Below are 22,591 nucleotides of genomic sequence, written 5' to 3' on the forward strand. Positions count from 1 at the left end.
CACCTCCTCACCCCCAATTTCTGACCATTTAGAATGAAGGTTTCAGGATGGCATACAATTTAAAGTAGCTAGAAAACAGTGATCATTCCTGTCTGCATGTGATTCATTATCCAGCATTAGGTGCTTAACACAGCCAGGGCTCAAGGAATAAGAGACGAAAAAAGCAACTGGTCCGGCTTGACTTCCTTTCTCCGCCAGGGGTCCCCAGTTCCCCCTCCACTTGAATTGGCCACTTGAAGTGCTTGAACCCAGATGTGAATGTTTGCCCTCTGAATCTTGGTGTGTAGGCCTCATAGCAAACGGCTTACTTATGAATGGCTAATAACACACCTGCCAGATTGAAAATATGGCCAAGAGCCTTCTATTGGTTCCTCACATTCCAAGAGCCTTATTTTTCTTCAAGCACCATCTGAGGTGTCTCTGTGGATTCGTGTTTATAGACAGCAAGTGCTGCAGTCAGTTCATAATGTCAAGCTCGTTGAGCCTCCCTAATGAAAGAGATACACAACATCAACTGTCATTTTCAACAAACATGCAATCAGGGTAGCGGAGCTGGAAAGATGATCTGCGCAATTTCATGGAGATGATGCAGGAGCCAGACGGTTTCCACCGTGTTTCCTCTCACGAGCTCCATTTCACAGGATTTCAGGAGGGAAACGGTGGATTTTCACAAGGACCACAAAATTGTAAGGTCTGTGAAAAAGAAATTGCTTTAGCAGCTGGAATCCAGGAGGACAAATAGGTGCACTGATTATATCTTCATTGTTCACCAGAGCAACTTGTAATTATGCTGTGAAGAGCTCATTTCTGATAGTCAAGTCTTTCCCCATGTGAATATAAACAGTATTATTCTATTTGTTATCAAAGGCTTGCAGCCAACCCTGCAGCGCACACACACACACACACACACACGCACACACACACACCACATCACACAACATATGCAAACGTATAGAATCAAGCTCTGGACTGCTCAGAGTAAAGCTGTGGTCACAGCAGCATTCTGTCCAATCAGGTTTCAGCACAGATGTGCCCAGCTGCAGTCCACTGACTCGCTGGACAAAGGTCATGCAGAAGGAATAAAAGAAGTAGGAGAGAAAATTAAAATATGGCCCTGGCCGGCGAATCAGTTGGTTGGAGCATCAAAATGTGCACCAAAATTGTGCAGGTTTGATCTCCAGTCAGATCACTTCCGGTTAAAAATAAAAACGAAATAAATAAAAATAAAAGTATGGAAGAGTGAGTTAGGAACTTTGATTATGCAAAATGATAGGGAAACTAAAGACAACACAGTTTTGAGACACCACCAGCCGAGGTTTGCATCTTGTCTATTAGCCACCTGTGAACAGCTTTCTGACATAGCATCCAATAATGACACATCCCTGCTGGTCTCATTTGTCATTGATCTGCCTCCACACACAAATCTCGGGCAGTTACTGTGGTGTGTCAGTGGTCATTGGCCCTTGCTTTCAACTTTCCCTCTGATTCCTACACCTTACTCTTGCTATGCGGCAGCTCTGAGAGTTTCTGCTCCCCTCGCCATTTCCCAGGGTGCAGAGCCTCCTCACAAGTAAACATTTTCAGCCGTGACTGGGGGCATCTATTCCTCCAACCTAGGGATCCTATCGTGGGATATTAGTAAACCTTATGTAATGATGCAATTGTGGGGCTAAATCCCCCAGAGTCCCAGAGCCCAGCTAGGAGGGAAAGAGCAATGACAGAAATGTGTTCCTTTCACAAATGACATTCCAATGTGAAAATTTCTGCATCAAACACCAGTAAATTGAATGTGGTTTGCTGATCTCATATTTGTTTCATTCCTTTTTCTCATTCAAAGCTTCTGTTTGAGGAAAACAGGAGAACAAAATGGAGATAGTGTGGGCACTTGCAGACCTAATTGTAATTCATACTAATAATCATTTCTAACACATGGTCAATTCTCATACTCTTGAAATCCTGCCATGAAAGAGGACACCTTTGAGGTAAACTGTAGGGACAAGGCAGATTCTGCATTAGAAACCATCACTAGAGCTCAACAACTGAAGACAGAGCCTCACTATAAAGCAGAGGCCAGAAGAGGCTGGAGCAGCCGTGGGCAAACTACGGCCCGCTGGCCGGATCCGGCCCGTTTGAAATGAATAAAACTAAAAAAAAAAAAAAGACCGTACCCTTTTATGTAATGATGTTTACTTTGAATTTTTATTAGTTCACACAAACACTCCATCCATGCTTTTGTTATGGCCCTCCGGTCCAGTTTAAGAACCCATTGTGGCCCTCGAGTCAAAAAGTTTGCCCACCCCTGGGCTGGAGGGAATGGGAGGAAAGAAAGGCTTTTTATGTTCTTTTAAAGACACTGGGCCTTACGTACTTAAAATGTGTTCAACAAGAATTTTTGTGATATTAATGGATGAATATCAATTAAGATGAAGTTTTGAGAAGGGATAAAGGAATTGGAACTGGTGAGCATACACCACCACTACTACCCACCCACATCTGCAAAAAGAAAACAGCTGACAAAAGAGATAGAAAAGATGAGTCCGAGATGTAAGCTTCAGGTGTGATGATGGCGTTTGGAGTCCATTAGCACAACTGGAGAAGAATGACATTTATATCTTATGACCAAGCGCAAGTGTGGAAAAAAAGAATATATGAGGTACTAGCTGGTTGTGTAATAAATGACTCTTAGAGAAAGGGGTTGCTTAGTATACAGAAAAGAGCAGTGGATACTCAATTAGAAACCATGAGTCCTGGCTGTGGATCTGCTGGTGGTTTCCATGTTATCCTGAGAACTGCAGTACCTTGATGTTCCTCTTCCAGAAAGGGGAAGATTGGGTTAAATTATTCTAATGTCCCTTAGAGCTCTAAAACTTCATGACTGGACTTCACCACACTATGACTGTAAATATGCAATATGCAAATAAATCACATTGCTGCCCAAATTGGGTTGAAACAGGAGGAGCGCTAAGACCACAGACTATGCTGATAGAGGACTGAGGAATTAAAAGGGACTAAAGAAAATGGAAGGCAGCCTGTACTTGAGAAGGTTGAATCAATGACAAATGAGACCAGCAGGAATATGCCAATCCACAGTTGTGCCTTATTGTTCTACTAAAACTGCATTCTCCGATCCGTCAATAAATACTTGTGGTTAAAACTAAAATAAAACAAAACAAAGTGATGATTTCTATTGCAGAATTTGTCCCAATAGTTTTCCTTGAAGGCATTCTCTTTGATGGTAAGATTTCAAAAGTGTGAGACATCAATTCACCATGTGTTAAAAATGACTATTCATATGAATTAAAATTAGGTCTACAAGTGCCCACACTATCTTTCTCTGTTTTGTTACCTGTTTCCTTCGAACAGGAGCTTTGTGTGATAATAAGGACGAAATAAATATGAGCTCAGCAAACGATGTTGTGTTTATTGGCGTTTGATGTACAAATCATCACAGCCCTTAGACGGAGGGAATGTCATCTTGTGAAAGGAACCCTTTCAAGGTCGAATCACCACTTGCCTTGGCAGCTAGGTGATTGAGCATACCTAGGCCTCAGGTGATCTGATGGTATAGAAAAGATTGAATACCCTCAACCTCATGGCTTAAATCTCCACATTCCCCTCATAACAGTTAAAACTGTCATCAAAGGAGCTGTCACGGGACTTAAGGACATAGCTTCTTACGGGAGAAATGCCCAATCCTTTCACTTGATGAGACGAGAGAAACAAAGGATGCCATGAAGAAGGCCTGAACTGGATTGCCGGGTTGCCTCTAAAACAAGTCACCTCCCACGAAGTCAATTTCACTTAAAACTCTGCTCTCTCTCTCTCTTTATCCCCAAAAAGTCCCTTGCCTGGTCTTACCAATAAATTTAAACCAATCTCTTAAATATTCAGTATATCCTGAGCCACCACCCTGAGTGTAACACACACTAGGACACTGTGCTGGGGTGGAGGATGGAGGCAAAAAAGTAAGGACAAGAATAGGAGCTCTTCCTGCACTTGGCTTTATGATCCTATTAGAAGAAGCTGCAGAGACCAAAAAATCCCTCGCCTGGTCTTACCAATAAATTTAAACCAATCTCTTAAATATTCAGTATATCCTGAGCCACCACCCTGAGTGTAACACACACTAGGACACTGTGCTGGGGTGGAGGATGGAGGCAAAAAAGTAAGGACAAGAATAGGAGCTCTTCCTGCACTTGGCTTTATGATCCTATTAGAAGAAGCTGCAGAGATAAGGGAACCACATTTCCTGTGTGACTTTGATCAAGGCATTAACCATTTTTGCTATTAAATCCTCTGATCTGTAAAACAAGAAGACAAGAGCCTTCCCTACCTCACAAATTAAACATCCCCGTGTAGCCCAGGGCAGAAGGGATGGGATGGGAAACACGGTGTAGATTCTAGGTGTCCGCTTGAAAGCTCTTTTGTAGGCAAGAAGCACCGAGAGGAAAAGAGTTATTACAATAATAATAGATGTCTAATAATAACCAACACAAGGTCCAATATTCCTCAGGATTTATGGGAACTGTGCCCGGGGCTGGCTTCCTGAGTGTGCAGCCTGTGCAGTCACATGGCTCCATGCTCAGAAGGGCCATGTTGTCACCATCTTTTGAACAAGGGGCCCTGCCTTTTGATTTGGCATTGGGCCCTGAAAATTATGTCACTGATTCTGACTGGACTCAAGGGCCAGGGTCATTAAATCAATCTTAACAAGGGATTTGACATCCTATCTGGAGGCTGACATGGCCCCCCCTTCCCCCCCACATTGTTTCTCTTCATTTATTTTGCTTCTCCAGCTAAGTTTATCCTTCTTCCATTCTATGTTCCCTTACATCTAAAATCTTCATGACTTTTTCCATAGAGATCTAATTTTCATATTATATAATATTATGTAATTTAGGCGGTTGAAGTATAGATGTAGGACACTGTGCAGACCCACAAACATCTGGAAATATTGTAAGTGCACTAGCAGGTCTAAAAGGGCCTGGGACCATGACCCATGCAATTGGCAGTGTGTTAACAACAAAAGATAGTCAAAGAGGAGATGAGCTCTTTGAAAGAAATATCAAAAGCCTCCTCTAAGGCCTCTTCTGTCAAGGGCATTATGGCCTATGAGTTACTAAAGCATGGAAAATTGAAGAACTAATTACAATACTGAACAGAAAATCGGCTATAAAAACACTTTGGAAAGAGGCAGAGGAGAGAAATGGCTAAGAATGTGACTCTTGTGCCACACAACTGGATTCAACCCCAGCTCTGTACCTTTACTAAGGCTGTGACTTTGGGTCAGTTTCTTAATCTGCATTAGTCTCTCTGTGTTAGGAAGCCTAGCATGGCCTAACTGGGCCCTCTGCTCAGGCTCTCACAAGCCCGTAATTAAGGTATCACCAGGCTGCCTTCTCATCTGCATGTTCCCTTGGAGAAGCGGAGCCCAAGCTCATTCAGTATAAGCCAATTGTGCTTTCTGAACCTAATTCTTCCACTCCAAGCTCTCCCTTCCCCTGATGAATCATCCTGCCCAATCATCCTGCCCATTGATGGGGGGGCGGGGGGGGCCCATTTGCTTTAGAGTGGGCAGGTAATGGCCGAGGTGCGGAATGAACCTCGCAGGACAGGAAAGCTGGCTTTCCTCCTGGGATGAGTGGACTGTTAGATTCAGAGACTGATTTGAGAGAGGAGGCACAGGGGGCCATGAGGCGCTGAGGCTCTGAGCGGGAGGCAAGGGTGTGTGGGTGGGGCAGAAAGGGAGTTAGGGATGCAGGGCAGCATTAGACCATGAGGCCCTGAGGCTCTGAGAGGGAGGCAAGGGTGTGTGTGTGTTGGGGGGGGGGCAGAAAGGGAGTTAGGGATGCAGGGCAGCATTAGATACGGATGCGCTGAGGTGACCTTGCTCTCTGCAGCCAGCTCCCAGCGCAGAGGAGGTGATGATTTGCAATGTTGCCATCGGTGCTGCTTGAGTCACTCGCCATATGGCTGGTCTTGTCTATCTCCATCTTTGCATTAACAGTTTAAATGAGTGTTCTGCATATATGGGGCGGGGGGGTGGTTACGCACCTGGAGAGCTGCAAGAATAATGGGTCAACGCTTGTTCTGAGGACCCGAGACCCCTTTCCCAGGAATCAGGCATAAATTTGGACATGAGCTTGATAACTCAGCATTGTTAGAAAATACCACTTGTCAGTTCAAGGATCTTAGCACGCTTTAAGAAAATAGCTTTAAAAAAATCACCTTCTTTGGAGTAGAAATTAATCTCTTAAATGGATAGGGAAAGAGGAGATGGTAGGAAGAAAGGGATGCAGGCAGGAGTCAAGTAGGAAGAAAACAGAATTGGTTTTATATTGGCAAAATAATTCACCTTTAACCAAAATACCTTGCCATACATTATCTCTTTAGTCCTCACCAAAACAAATACAGAAAACAAAGAAGATATTATCTTCATTGGCATGAGAAAACAAAGTCTCCAAGAGATAAAATAAGTAGCAGAGAAGAGTTCTAGAATACAGGTCTTTAGACTTCTAATTCACCATTCTTTCCTCCATAAAATCTGAAAGCAAGCAGACCCCAGAATGGCCCTAAGCTCCCTGAGGTCCATGTAAAGGTTATTGTCTGAATATTCATTGAGCAAGCTCTGTCCAGGCACTGCCGAAGTAGAGATAGTTTACAGTAAACCCTCTGAACCCGTTTCCTTATCTATAAAATAGGGATCATAATAATAGTAATGACTTAATTGGCTTGAGGATTAATTCAGTAAATAATTAGAAAGTGCATTGGGAAGTGTCTGCCCAAAATGTTGAATTAAGTGTTAGTGGGTTGTTTGGGCCTCTTCTACCTGCCTTCCAAATTAAAATAAAAATACATCTTCAGGGAGGAATTAACACTAAGTTGCTGAATGAATTAATGAATAAATGATGGAGATTGAATGGAGATGGGAGAGGACACAGAAATAAAAGCAAACCGCCCACAGAAGGTAGAGAGGCACTTCCTGGTTTCTGTGACTGATTTTCCCACGATCATGTAACTGATGGCCCAAATCTCAGATTTAAAGGACATGGCATGAACCTAATTTCACTGAACTCCCAGGAAGTTTCTCATGCCCTCTGTTGCAGTATCACCCATCACCTGCTTGATGGCTATAAGACACTACTTTTCATGCAGGATACAAAACACTCAGTTCTCTTCGCTCACTCTCCTGGGTGCTGGTGAACTGGCTTGGGGGTGGGGGAGCCCTGATCACTTTATTTGCTGATATCTGTGGTGTCAATACACTTAACATCATGGATGGGGGGTGGGGGTGGGGAGGGTGCTTGGAAACTGCAACATTAAGTAAACATCAGGTCAGGTCCTATAAGGAACCCAATTTGACTAGAGGCTAACTTATATACGCCAAGAGTCAAGCTGCTGCCCCTAACCGGTTTGGCTCAGTGGATAGAGTGTCAGCCTGCGGACTGAAAGGTCCCAGGTTCGATTCCAGTCAAGGGCATGTACCTTGGTTTCGGGCACATCCCCAGTAGGAGGTGTGCAGGAGGCAGCTGATCGATGTTTCTCTCTCATCAATGTTTCTAACTCTCTATCCCTCTCCCTTCCTCTCTGTAAAAAATCAATAAAATATATATTTTTAAAAAAGAGTCAAGCTGCTATGGCATATTTCTAGTCACAAAATATAACCAAACTTCCAAATAAAGACCCCAAATAGTTATAATGTTAAACTTTGAAATTAATGTGAGCTATAGAAACAAGTCAGATCATGTTTTCCAACCCACTTATTCCAGTTCAGGGTCAAGGGTGGCAGACAGCTCAGGGTGCAGGGCAGGTCCCTCCTTGGACAGGATGCCCTTCCATCACAGGGCGCACTCAGGCCCACACCCTCACTCACTCAGACCGGGACAATTAGACGCGCCCATTCACCTCCCATGCACATCTTTGGGAGATGGGAGGGCGCTGGACCACTGGAGGAGACCCACGCAGACACGGGGAGAACATACACACCCCACTCAGACAGCAGCCCTGGTTGGGAATCAGTTTTTTTTCTCCTAAACATTATAACAAAATGACATTGAACAAAGCCACCTTATTTGAGGACCTGCTATACTCCCATTATGATTGATTTCAAGCTCCCTCGGATTTAACAACCAGCTGGCAAACTCCTGAACGTTTACCGTGGGCTCTTGCACACAGCTGTTCCTCTCCCTTCTCTTCTTCTCATTTCCACAGAGCATTTAGTCTCACCTGCGAGGTCCAGTACGTGTCATTGGTGGTGGAGGTGGGGGCGCGCCGGGTCCTTAAACCCAGCTCCCAGCCACATCACCACCCAGTCTCCCTGCCTCTGCATCTTGGGGCCTCGCAGTGCAGGGCAAGGAACAGAAAGTCTGGGCTCTCCAGCAACGGGGACCAGAGCAGCGAGAGAGCCTGGGCACTGCGGTTCCTACGTTTTATTCCAAACCACGGTGTTAATAAACAGCTTGAACTGAAGCAAAGCCCAGCTCACCTGGTCTTGGTGGCTTATTTTCTCCATTCATCAGCCAGCAGCAACCGCGACCTCAGAGTCACGGGCGGCAGGAAGCATCATTAGCTCGTGGTTTGTAAAGGCTCAGACACAAACGCCAGTGTAATAGGAGTGCAAAGTCTCATTATTCCATAATAATTCTCATCTGGCTGATTCAAATTGTGCATCTCTCCATCGCTAACCTTTTTTCCAATTACGTCGCTTCATTTTTTTTTTCTTCTGGATATTTTTTAAAGTCACTTTGAAGTGCCATGATTACTCTTTCAATAAAAACCTCACCAAGACGCGTTGAAACTAAATGAGGAAAGCAGGAGGCAACACACTTCCCCTCCTAAAAAAAAAAAAATGCAAACCTCAACCCGTTTCACAAGCGGCGAAATTGGTGCCTTATTCAGAGGGTGTTCGTTCAAGGAGATAATCTTTTTTATGTGGAAATGATCATTGTACACTTGCCAGATAGTTAATTACATTAGGTTGTTCTGCCCACGATTGCAAATCAGCTTCGTGCAGCAAGGCCCTGCGGTCCAGATAATAGCAGGAGATAATGCAGCAAAACAACTGTGAAAGGAAAATGGTGCAAAGCATCAATGTTGAAAATTGCTGTTTGTTTTTATATATATGTGTGCATTTTGAGTGGGGCGGCGACATGCTCTTTGCTGTTATCACAAGCATTAAAGTTTAATAGACCCTCCGTGAGTTATTTACTGCTCGGAAACACCTGCTCGGTGAGATAAAGTAGCAGCTATCTTTCTGGTTTTAAAACTGACATTCAGCCAGTTATATTTCTGGTCTCTCTCATCACTTAGATGGTTGTTGACTTTTCTTAAATGTCAACGGAGGTTTTCAACTTAATTTTATTCCTCAAGCTGGTTTCTTCCCCGGGTCCTCCAGAGGCCCCGCTTCTGGCCTCTCTGTCACCCCCAAGAAAGGGCTGCTAAGAGCAAATCTCTCATTGCAGAAAGTCAAATGCATTCACCACCATCTTTGGCACACATTGTACAGAAAAAGGAAGTTGCCACGTCTCATCCATAACTACTCCTACTTAGTCTTCTACCGGGTTCACCAGGGTAAAGAAAAGAGTGGGCAAGGGCAGTATACACACACATATAGGGAATCACAGATGGTGATTATGTTCTATGTCCCTGTACCAAAGGTTTCACTTTCTTGGCGTATCCCAGGGCCTGCGTGAGAGCTCTTCCTTCTGGAAGTCTCACCATTCTCCATCCGTCACCAATGCTCTCCATGCTCCACAATCTGAATTCTGCAAGATGGAGTCTGATTAACCTAGCACTTCCCACTCCTTGGCCAAGTTCTTGACCTCAGACCACTTCTCAGAATATCAAGTAGACTATGGCTAGACCTCTCGTTGGCAGGGTGTTCACAAGCAGTCAATCACTGGTCCCTAGTGTGCAAAGACTGCCCATCACTGCTCCACTGGGCACGGGCCCCAGGTTGGCAGGGTCACCCTAAAGGAGATGTTGGGTGTTTCATACATGCTGACTGACCAGGGCTGTGTAATATGTTAGGTTCTAAGCAGCAGGTACTAACCAAAGTGAGGAGCTCCTTGGAGTGTCAAGGTTCAAGAAGAGGGTGGGAGCGGCTGGGGAGAGGTCAATGGGGGGAAAGGGAGACATACGTAATACAGTCAACAATAAAGAATTTAAATTTTTAAAAAAAGGGTTGAGAAGAAATTGAGCTCAAACTTTTCAACAATAAAGCTTGGCTGCTGGACTTAGTTCAAATTCTAGCTCTACCATCTGACCTTTGTATGACCTTGGGCAAGTGATTTAACCTCTCTGTACCCAATACCCTGCAGGGGAATGTAACCTTTCCCTTCTCCCCCTCTAGGTTCTTTGGCTGGACTAATGATTAAATTGACATGAGAAAGATTAATAATAGAAAACCAAATGAATTAGTATATACAGGAACCCATAGAAAAATGAGACTCAAAGTGACCAGAGCAGGCAGCTGTTAAGCCTTTTAGACAAAGAAACAATACATTTGTGAAGAATGGACAAGACCAAGGGGGCTGGGCTGGGGTAGTGAATTAGTGAGGAGGAAACAGTTTGTGTATACAGCCTTCGGGGCTCTGAATTCTCCATCTCTGGTGACAAGGATGTCTCTTTACCTCCTGGTACAGGGAGGGTGCTTTTCACATGGGAGATTAATTTTCTGCTTTCAGGGGACAAAGGAGGGTCAGCGTGTCCTTCTTGCACCGGCTGTTTCTTAAATAACTTCGATTCAAAATAATCAATATGCCAAGTGGCATATTTGGGGGAGGCGTATGCTGTTCCCCTTTAACCCTCGTGGAAAATGAGGTTCATAATGTTACCTACCTCGCAAAGTGGTCATCAGGACTAAATGAGATGACGGACAAAATGCTGAGCCCAGTGTCTGCCCCGGGAAGTGCTTAGTATCTGATGTGTTGTGTTCAGTTGTTTACTATTCGTCTGTGTGCACATAACATAATGTGGCACATGACCTCAAGTTTTCGGAATTGGAATTAGTGGCAATCGCTGGGTTGGTCCATGGCACACTTCAATCATTTGTCTAAGCAGCACTGTCTTTTATTTTATGCCCTTGTTTATAATGTGACAAACATCCAGTAACCCATCAACCTTCCAACTCATTTCTCTCCTTCTCTCGAAGAGATAACCCCATCCTAAATGATGTGTGAATTCCTCCTCAGCTTTTTTTTGTATTATTCCTATAAAATGTATGTCTAACAATGTTTAGTTTTAGTTGTTTTTAAACTTTATAAAAAGAGTATCATATGACATGTATGGAACTTGTTTTTTGTTAGATTCATTCACATTCCTGTGTAGAGTTTATTTCTTCATTTTCAATTCTGAGTAATATCCTGCTGTAAGACAAATTACTACTATTTAAGGGCTCAGTACATGTTAGCCCAGGGGTGGGCAAACTTTTTGACTCGAGGGCCACAATGGGTTCTTAAACTGGACCGGAGGGCCGGAACAAAAGCATGGATGGAGTGTTTGTGTGAACTAATATAAATTCAAAGTAAACATCATTACATAAAAGGGTACGGTCTTTTTTTTTTTAGTTTTATTCATTTCAAACGGGCCGGATCCGGCCCGCGGGCCATAGTTTGCCCACGGCTGTGTTAGCCCTTACTTTCACTTACTACTCAACACTTGCCACCTCTCCTCACTCTTTTCCAAGATTTTACCAGCCTCTGCTAAGTCCTAATTTCACCCTTTTAGTCAATGGACATTGTCTTCTGACCGGCAGTGGGCCCATCCCGACCACCTACCTGTTCCCTTCCTCCCTTTCTCAGGATTTTGCACCCATAAAAGATGCCCCTGATATTTGGTCAGCTAGATCCCCTATTAAGAGATGAAACATAGACAAGTACCTGGTAGGAATAGTGAATTGATTGTTGCCTTTTAATTTTTTCAGTGAGAATAGGAAGAGCTTTTATTGACAAGGCTGTTATGCAAATGTGAACCTATCACAGTGCATTATTGGCATTCTTGTTATCTGGCTCTACTGTAATCCTGTCATTTCAGCTCCCTATCCCCACCTCCATTTATCCTCTCACTGACAAGTCTAGTAGAAAAACTGCAGACTGTAATACTTCATGGAGTTGTGGATAGGTAAGAAACAGCTGGGCCCTAGCTGGTTTGGCTCAGTGAATAGGGCCTGTAGACCCAAAGGTCCCAGGTTCGATTCTGGTCAAGGGCACATGCCCGGGTTGCAGGCTTGATCCCCAGTAGGGGGCGTGCAGGAGGCAGCCGATCAATGATTCCCTCTCATCATTGATGTTTCTGTCTCTCTCTCCCTCTCCCATCCTCTCTGAAATCAATAAAAATATATTTTAAAAATAAATAACAAACAAATAAATAAAAAGAAACAGCTGGAAGAAGCTGCCCGTGTGTTGTCCGAGTATAGAAATGAGAAATAAAGCAGGGGCCCTGGGTCCCAGCCGAGTCTTCCTTCTAGTGACTGTTCTGAGCCCAGCAGAAAACTCATGAAGTGACCTACATTCGTTTGGCCGAGCTCCTTCCCCTGCAATTACCGTAGCAAAGCTCAGACACGGAATTCTGATTGATTCTGGAAGATTAAGCAAGAAAATGAAGGCACCATTATATTGTAGCCACAGAGGTAACCTGGCTTTAAATGTGTGCACTGATTCAGAAGGGAAGAGCAGGCTGCCAACATTTCATGCAGGTTACCAAGTTACCTCACATTTCTAATGCTGGTGTTGAGCTTTGTCCCCCTCAGAAATATATAGCCATGCTTATGATAAAAGACTAGATGGAGGGGGTTTAGTTTCATATTTCTTTCTGTCTCCAAATTGATCACATTTTTTCTCCCATGTTCTTTGAGTGTAAGAGGTGGGGCAGGAGGAGAGGGGGTGGGGGAGTAGAAATATTGGACATGTACTGAAGATATTCTCTGTAAAATGTAACAGCTCATTACTGGCATAGGGACATTTGGAAATTTTCTTTCATTAATTCCACAAGCATTTTCAGTGTTTGAGTGTTTGATTGGAAGCTCTGGCCCTGATCACAAGAAACTCACCTGTGGGGACAAGTGGAAACACAGAGTGGCATCTGCTGTGATGGAATTTGAATAGACAGCCATGTTTGCCATGAATGGTGAGAATCAGAGTTGTCTACACCCACACCGGCCACTCTCACGTGACTTGACTCTTCGGCTGTCCTCACTAACATGACTTTATTATTCTAGGAAATCCTTGCCCAGGAAGATAAATGTGGCAAATAACTAAATGTCTTTGCAAATCCATTTGTTTTTGATCTACTTTTCAATAAATAACATCAAATTGATTTTTTATGAATCAAGTCCCTTCTGATCTTGTCTTCAAACCCTCCCCTCCCTGAGTTTACCAGTGGTAACTGGTATCATGTCCTTACCCAATCCTAACCAAGCTTTTGCATTAGAAGGCCCATCTTAAAGGAGACTTCAAAACCTCCTAAGTATTCTGGCTTTGCCCTCCCACCCACCATGACCGTACAAGGACTCTGTCCTCTTAGTGTTTCTTTTTACCACAGTAAGCAAGAACCTCAGCTCTGACCTATCAACACGTGCCAGTGTTTGACAATGAGGAGAAAGAACAAAAAGAGAAGTGACAACTAGGTCTTGAAAAGTGACTGAGCCCTGGCCGGTGTGGCTCAGTTGGTTGAAGCGTCTTCCCATACACCAAAAGGTTGCAGGTTCAATTCCCGGTCAGGGCACATGCTGGGGGTTGTAAGCTCAATCCCCAATAGGGGGCATGCAGGAGGCAGCCAAATGATGTTTCCTTCTCACATCAATGTTTCTCTCTCCCTCTCCCTTCCCCTCTCTCTAAAATCAATAAAGACATATTTTAAAGGAAAATATATATGTACAGATCTCAGACCATACTGGCCTGGCCTGTGCCTGTACCTTCCAACAAGGGAAGCAATTTGGGGTTTCAGGTTGCATCCTAGGTACCTAGGAAGAAGCTGTGATGTCAATGCACCCACTTCCTTAGGCCACTTTTGCCTATAACAATTCCCCTTCAGTTTCCCACAGACAATCTGCACCTTCCCCAGAAGGCGACTGAGCTACACATATAGGAAGATTTGACCTCTTTAAGCCCTGAGGAGTCCCATGTGGATGGGTGGAAAGAACCAGGAATGTGTAGGCAGACAGACCTGGGCCCAACCTAGCTCTAACCCTGTGACCTCAGATGGCGTCCTCAAACCCTCTTAAATCTACCACATGATTAAAGAGGAGAAATAGTCCTGATGTAACAAGGCTGTAAGTGCCAAAGGAGGGAAAGCGCCTGCCACATCAGAGCTGCTCATAAATGTTCATTTTCTCATCTTACCCCAGCTCTTGGCCACAGGCCTGATTCCCATTCACCCCACTATTAATAAGAGCCTTGGCCTTTTAAAGCAAGAAATGAATGATTTAATACCCCCAGCATCTGCCTATGGTAGGAGACCACACACATTCTTTTCACAGCCTTCCCCGTTGCACTCACATGAATAACTGAATACTCTCAGTGGACGCGTGAGGTGTCTTCCTACCACTCTAGAGGTGGAGGTGGCTGCAAAGGTGGAGAGTGGTGGCTAAGTAGTGCCTCCAAGCATACAAAGTGTAAAACCTTCCGCATAAGCCAACCTGTCACTCTCCGTGTTGCCTATGAAGTTGTTATTATGGCCGGGAGCATGTAAGCCCGACCCCTTGGCAGCAATCCCAAAGGCTTTTTAGCATTCATGACTGCCCAACATTTCCCAGGGTTCTTGTGTGAGCTACAAAGATGTCTCTTAGCTTGCTGTCGAATGAAAAATATATTACTCCCCTGTCTTTCCTGGCTGTCATCGCCGCACATGCTCAGCTAATTTAGTCTGGGAAGCACACTTCTCCTTAAACAGGACTTGCGTGCTACCACATTTCTCTACAACCTGCAGAAAATAGGTCTGATTTCAAAGCCGTGTGTTCAGAGAGAAGAGGAAGCTGGGTCTGGGAGAATAGATGGACCTGTTTGCCTTGAAAGCTTTCTTGTTAATTTTAGGTTCAGTCCCTGTCCCCAGGTTTTTGGTGCGGATGAGAAAGCTCTTTCCATCATAAGAATGTGAATACAGTATTTCCCAAAAAACCTTGAACCATTGCCCAAACCTCAGATCTCGAGGCTTTCCTAAGGTTATGGTCACCAGAGTGGGTCTTAAAGGTAATGGCCAGATTTTAAAACTGCAATGATCAAAGGATGCTGGGGAAATGTAGGAGATTCACACAGACCAACAGCGCCCTCTGCTGGGCACAGGCATGCATAGCACCAAAAATGGTTGTGCAGCAATGGCAATGTGCTTGCCCCCTGCATTTGTTCGCACAACTCATACCTGCCCCTCTCAAGCCTTCTTCCCCTCCCTTTCTAGAACCCAACCAGAATTCTTGTGATTCTCAGCTGTTTTCCTCTTATAGGCCCTCAAAGGCCAAAATAGCCAAATGTTTACAGATAACATGGAAACATCCCCATTTGTATATGTTATGAGGGAAAGGTGAAGTCAGGTATACTAAAAGAAACCTTCAAACTTGTAGTGCAATTCAGCATTAAAACTTAACGCAGTGTGCTTATTGCAAAAACTATTTCAGGGAAAGACAAACATACCATCCATACCTATATCCAGATATGGATTGGATGCTACAAATACTGGTAAAGGGTATTAGAGTAATCCATGATTCATAAAAAGAATTGGTTCCCTTCATTTTATTTTTTAAAAATACTATGTAGATTGGTGTTAATTTTTTTTTATATATGTTTGCTGGAATTTTCCAGTAAAATATTCTGGGCCTGGAGATTTCTTTGGGGGGAGTCTTTAAATTATGAACTTAATTTCCTTAACAATTACAAGTCTACTCAAACCATCGATTTCATATTGGGTGAATTGTGGTAATTTGTGTTTTTCTAGGAAATGGTCCATTTCAATGAAGTTGTCACATTTATTTCATTCCCTTATTTCTCTGTTGATATCTGCAGGGTCAGTATTAATATCCCTGTTTTATTTCTGATTTTGAGCATGTCTTTTCTCTTTGTCAGTCTTGTTAGAGGTTTGGCAATTTAAAAAAGTCTTTTCAAAACACCAGCTCTTTGTTTCATTGGTTTTCTCTATTGTTTTTTTCATCTTTATTGTCGAAAAGTATTACATATGTCCCCTTTTTTCTCTCATTGACCTCTTTTAGCCCTTTCCTACCCACATCCTGGCCCCAGGCCTTCACCACCCTATTGTCTGTGTCCATGGGTTATGCATATATGCATACAAGTTTTTGGTTGATCTCTTCCTACCCACCCACCCTCCCCTGCCTTCCCTCTGAGGTTCCACATTCTGGTTTTCTCTATTGTTTTTCTGTTTTCAATTTCCTATGCATCTCCTCTTACCTTTATTATTTCCTTCCTTCCATTTGCTTTGGGTTTATTTTATCCTTTTTCTAGGTTCTTGGGGTGAGAGCTTGTAGTATTGATTTGATACTTTTATTGTTTTGTAATGTATGAAGCTAGTGCCCCTCTCTAATAATAAATTTTCCTCTCAGCAATGCGTTAGCTGCATTCCACAAATCTGATATGTTGTATTTTCATATTCATGCAGTTCAATGTCTGCTTTGATTTCTCTTGAGGCATTCTCTTTGACCCATAGATTAGTTTCAAGTATGCTGTTGAGTTTCCCAGTGTTTGGAGATTTCCTTGTTATCTTTCTAATTTTTTATTTCTACTTTTATTCCCTTGTAGTCAGAGTACACACTCTGGATGATTTTAATATTTTTGAAGTTTTTTTACACCTCAAGATATTGTCTATCTTGGAGTGTGTTCCATGGCACTTGTAAAAAAAGAAAGCTGTGCCTGCTATTGTCATGTTGAGGGTTTTATAAATGTTAGTTAGATCCTGTTTGTTCATGGTGCATATAAGGTTTTCTATATCTTCACTTATTTTCTGTCTTGTTGTCCATCAAATGTTGAAAAGGGGGTTAAAGTCTCAAACTGTAACTGTGGAAATAGCTATTTCCCCTTTTAGTTATAACAGGTTTTGCTTCACATATTTTGCAGTTCTGTTGTCTGGTACATACAACAGTGTATTTACTCTTTTGTCTTTATATAATGCCCCTCTTTGTCTCTGAGCATCTTCTGTGCTGTAATGTCTACTGCATCTGATAGTAATATATCCACTCTTATTTTTCTTTGATTGGTGTTTGCATGATTTTATGTATTCTTATCCTTTCATTTTTAACCTGCACATAGAATGTGAGTAGTTCACATTCCTGTGCTATCCATTGATACTACAGTGGTAGCAGCCTCATAGCCCATAGTTGGATCATGCTTTTAATCCACTCTACCAATCTCTGTTTTTCAATTTCTGTCTTTTCATCTTTTAATGATTTAAAGTAATTGCTGAAATGTTAGTGCTTAGGTCTAAGGTTTTATTTTTTGTTTTGTGTTTGCTTAGTATAAGATGCTCAGACAATTCGTTTCCTTCATCACTCAAAAAATGTTATGCCACTTTATGCTGTACTACATAGTTCCTGATAAGAAATCCACTGTCATTTGAAGCAGCTTTCCCTATAGCCAAAGTGTCATTTTTCTGTGACTCCTTTCAAGATTTTTCTTCTGTGACTTTAGTTTTCTAATTATGATGTGTCTTGGCATTCACTCAGCTTCTCAAATGGGTATGCTAATGTTTCTTGCCAAGTTTTAGCCATTATTGTGTTGGGTACTTTTTAAAATCCTGCCTTCTTATCTTTTCTTTCTAGAAATCCAATGACATAAAACTTAGACTTTATTTATAGCCCTACATATCCCTGAGTATTCTGTTTTATTTTTTATCTATTTTCTCCCTGGGGTTCAGTTGGGGTGATTTTATCATTCTGTCTTCAAGTTCACTCATTTTACCTTTTTTCATTCACGTTCATAATTGCTCAATGAAGCATGTATAGCATAGCTGCTTTAAAATCTTTGTCAGATCATTCTAACATGTCCATTATCTATGTGTTGCTTTTTCTTTTCTCTCCTTTTTTTTATGAGCTCTTCCTGGTTCTTGGAATAAGTGATTATTTTCAAAATTAAAACCTGGACATATTTGCATTATGTTATAGAAATGGACCTTAGTTAAACCTTCCATTTTATTTGGTTTTCTCTAATACTGCTCCAGTAAGAAAAGGGAGTACACCGCCTTGTTACTGCCACGTAGAGGTAGAAGTCCAAGTTCCCCATTTGGTCTTCATTGATACTTGAGGCAGGGGCCTTCCCATTACCGCTGGGCAGAAGTGGTAGTTCACATTCCTGTGCTATCCATTGATACTACAGTGGTAGTGGCCTCATAGCCCAGTAATGATGACTTTTTAATGGGCCACCATGACACCACCACAGTGAGAAGAGGGAGGGTACCACATTCCTGTCAGGTGGGGGTGAAATCCAGGCTCCCCAAATGCTCTCCCATTGATCCCTTGATGGGGATGCCTTATTCCTGGACAGTGGGAGTGCAAGTTTTTGATCACTCTACTTGATCTTCTCTTACATCATCCCAGTGGGATCACGAGGTGCCGCATTACTTAAACTAATGTATAGTATATACGGTAAAAGGAAATGCATGTAAGAATGGTCACCAAAATATGAATGGTTACTATTTCAGTAGGACCTTTCCTTTTTCTTACTCTTTTAAGGACTAGTGGAACCTGTTAAAATAATCATGGATTATTAAACTAACCAGGGTTTAAAAAATATTTTTTTGCACATTACAAAATGCTTACGTCAGAGGCCTACACTGTCACCTGCCTCAGTGACGATCCTACATCATGTTTTTCCTCATCTATTCCTTGTAAAACAGCACACACAGACACTTGGATCCAGAACTCACTTGTATAACACAAAGAAGTCCAGGAGTAAAGATCATATACAGTTTAGGATTTTGATTAGTGTCATAGTGTAGGTTTAAAAGTCAACTTAGTATCGGTTTAAAAGAACTTAGTCACCTTACTGCTGAGGCAGACGACAGATCAAGATTAAATACCCCAGCTGAAACATGCAAGACTCAGCTCATAATTTTTTCTATACGAATCATCAAGGAGAGGAAATTACTCTGTGATTCTAGCCAATTACCAAATTTATAGTGAGTGCTACTTTTCTAGGAACCGGCCATTCAGCAGTGGATAAAAGAGGCAAATATTTCTTCCCCCTTGACGATTACAATTCCACTGAAAGAAGACAGACAATAAGCCAAACAAATTAGTCAATTACCTAGCACATTAGAAGGTAGAAAATGCTAAGGAGACAATTTAAAGAAGGCATGAATAGAGAGAGAGCCAGAGATGAGCAAGAATTGCGATTTTAAATAGGCTTCAATTAAAAAAAAAATGAATTTTCATTCAAATCGTGAAATGAATTCTGGGAGGGAGCCATGTGAACTTTTACGGAAGAGCATCATAAGCCAAGGAAAAGAGGGTACAAAAGCCTCAATGCAGGGACATGCCATCATGTTTTAGGACCGAGGAGGAGACCACCAAAAATCAGTGAGGGGATGGTAGTAGGAGATACAGTCTTCTTTGCCCCTGTAAAGCTTTTAGTTTTACTCTGAGTAATATTAGAAGCCAGTGGAGGGTTTTAAGCTGAGAGGTGACATTTACAAACAGTTTAACACAGCCTTATGGGGGTCAATCTGGTGGCTGTGTGAGTTGTACAGAATAAGTAGAGGTGGAAGATCAAGGGAGGAAACAGAAATACTAGTTTGAAGTCTACAGTAATCTTAGTGGAGGATGATGATGGCTTTGACCCAGGTGGTAGTGGTGAAAGGGAATAAAATGGCCCAGATTTCAGATATGGCTTTAAGGTAACCCATTTTTTTTTCTCTAATAAATAAAAAGAGTGTGAGAAAAAAATGAAGTAGAGGGGACTGTGAGATTTGAAGTACTAACAAATAGAAAGCTAGTGTTCTTAACTGAGATAAAGAAAACAAAAAAGAGTAGATTCAGAGAGGAGAATAATTGGAAGTTTGTTTTGGAACATGTTATGATTAAACTGTCTCACAGATCTGCAAGTTGAGATGAGTAGCAGCTGGATCAGAGTGTCAAGTTAAATAACAAACCCAGTTGGCTATCTTCCTGTGGAATCAATAATATGTAGATGTTATTTAACCACTGGATGGGGTCGATAAGAGAAGAATGCAGATTGAGAGAGGCTATCTTCATTATGAAGGGAGGCTTTTAGGGGAGGAAATGAGGAAAATAAAAAAGGTAATACTAAACACATTTTTTTGTAAAGGAAAAAAAATTTTTAAAGAAAAGGAGGCTGACAAACTGAGAGTGTAGACCGTTGGTTCTCAACAGGGAGCAATTCCTCCCAGGGACATTTGGCAATATCTAGAAATAACTTTGGTGCTCACAACTGAGGCTGGGAATGGTGGGAGGCTGGGATAGATGAGGACCCAGCACCCTCTTTCTACCAGAGGAGACGTGGAGACTATAAGAGGGGCAAAACTCCTTCCTAGCTTGTCCACAGAACTGGCACCATGAGTGAGTTTACAAGAGGCAGATTTTAGAATTAGTCCAGGAAGAACTTTCAAATAAGTAGTGCTCTCCAAAAGAAAATAGGCTGTGTTTTTGGTAGAGAGGGCTCTATGAATGGAAGTGTACAAACAAAAATGGGTAACAAAAACAGATCCAGAGACAGAGAACCATCGATCAGTGAGAAGTGGGAGAGAAGGAGGGAGGGAGAGATGGAAGGAGGAAAGGACAAAGGAAGGAAAAAGAAGTTCTCTCTCTTTTGAAACATTTTGAGGGAAGTGGCCTCAAATGAAGGTAACAACAAGGAAAAACACGCGGGCAGGAAATCAGAAGCCTGTAAAACCAAAGGCAAAGAACCCAATTGGAGTAGAACAGCTGAGTGTTTCAAGAGGAGTCACAGAAGGTACGCCTGGAGAGGCAGGTTGCTAGGCTTGAACGGGGACTATTTTTATTTGTGTTTATCTAAAAAATAAGATATAAGATTGACTGATATTTTAACACATGGGACTGATCCTGGAACTCTGGCCTACAACTGAAGATATCTGGGGTCAATATGGAAAATTAATGGTAAAGGAAAAAAAAATTCCCTGTCGTTTCTCCTAAAATCTGTCCTAAATCTCTCCTGTCTGCATGCAGCTAGCATCCAAGGGCACTTCCTAGGTGTCTGTGATGTCATTTCCTTTTGTAGCTGTTAGTTCCCTGCAGTGTCTACGCTTTATTCAACCCAGGCTTTCTGATAACAGATGTGATTTCCAGCTGTGTCTACATACCAACCGCAGCGGGTTCATTAATAACAATTATTAAGTACTTTGTGTTACAAATTGAGCTTGTAGCAACAGAGAAAACATCCCGTCACTTGTTTTATGGCCTCTTGTCAGAGCTAACTATAAATCCCCATTATCTCAACATTATCAGCACTACAACATGGGACTAAGCATGAGTCATGAATAAAACTTTCAAACAGCTCCATCATTCTGGAAAGAACAGAGCATAAATGAACACTTGACGGTGTCATGTTATATGTGAACTTAAATAATAGCTCAGGCCTTCCTGTCAGCTAATTATGCAAATTATTATTTTTAAGACTTCCATTTGCAGTTGCATGGCTGGTTCATTCATTTAGACACGCAATTAGAATTCAATAAGCACCCAGCCCATGCGCTGCCCTCGCGTAACCCAAGAGTTCCTACGAATGATGTATGAAGACCAGTGAGAATGAAGAGAGAAAAGTTTCAACTGAGAGAACGTCTCCTAGGATTATAGGGAGTGGGGGGGAGGGGGGATCACATTTTCTCTGAATACTATATTTTACTGGAGAAATTGTTAAATTGGGGAAGATTAATAGAGGAGGAACCACTAACTGTATTCATTATTGCTTCCTGGGTGGAAGCCCATATGGATTTTCAGTCAATTGTAAATATATTTATTTAGTTATAGCTCTGTGTTGGGTCCAAGCTGTCTTAAATGATGAAGACAGGACAGGAAGATAAACTGAACACGTACATTTAATTTGTAAGAGATAAATGGCCAATAAGCACATGAAAATTGTCAAAGCTTACAAAGATATGCAAATTTAAACCACTAGACATTATTTTTCGTGTTTTAAACGTTAATTCTAGTATTGGGGAGGAGGCAGTGAAATTGGAAATCTGATCATCTGCTAAAAGGTGTGTGAAGGGATCCAAACCTTTGGCAATATCAACCAAGAGTTCTAAAAGTGCCCATTACTTTTTTTTCAGTTGAGGTATACACTGCGTGTCCAGATTATTATGACCACCTAACGTTTGTAGGCAAATTAGCTATAATTTCGCACTGAAGTTGCTAGAGGGCCTGACCATTATAAATAGGGAAGGAGGTTGTTTACCACGACAATATAAGTGATTTTTTTCCTGAAGATATGGGTAAACAACATGATTTAACAGCCTTTGTACGTGGAATACACACACACACACACACACACACACACACACATACACTGAATGGCCAGATTATTATGACCACCCCATAAGTACTTCGTTGGGCCACCTTTTGCCTTCAATACTGCGGCAATTATTCTTGGCATTGACTCCACGAGATGTTGAAAGGTGATGC

General features: G+C 42.2%; 1 pseudogene; it reads left to right on the top strand.

Annotated features, from left to right (window-relative positions):
- Positions 1 to 22,591, top strand: part of LOC102240091 — a 25,200-nt pseudogene that overhangs the window by 205 nt on the left and 2,404 nt on the right.

The sequence above is a fragment of the Myotis brandtii genome, unplaced genomic scaffold (genome assembly GCF_000412655.1).
Source record: "Myotis brandtii unplaced genomic scaffold, ASM41265v1 scaffold170, whole genome shotgun sequence".
Classification (NCBI taxonomy): domain Eukaryota; kingdom Metazoa; phylum Chordata; class Mammalia; order Chiroptera; family Vespertilionidae; genus Myotis; species Myotis brandtii.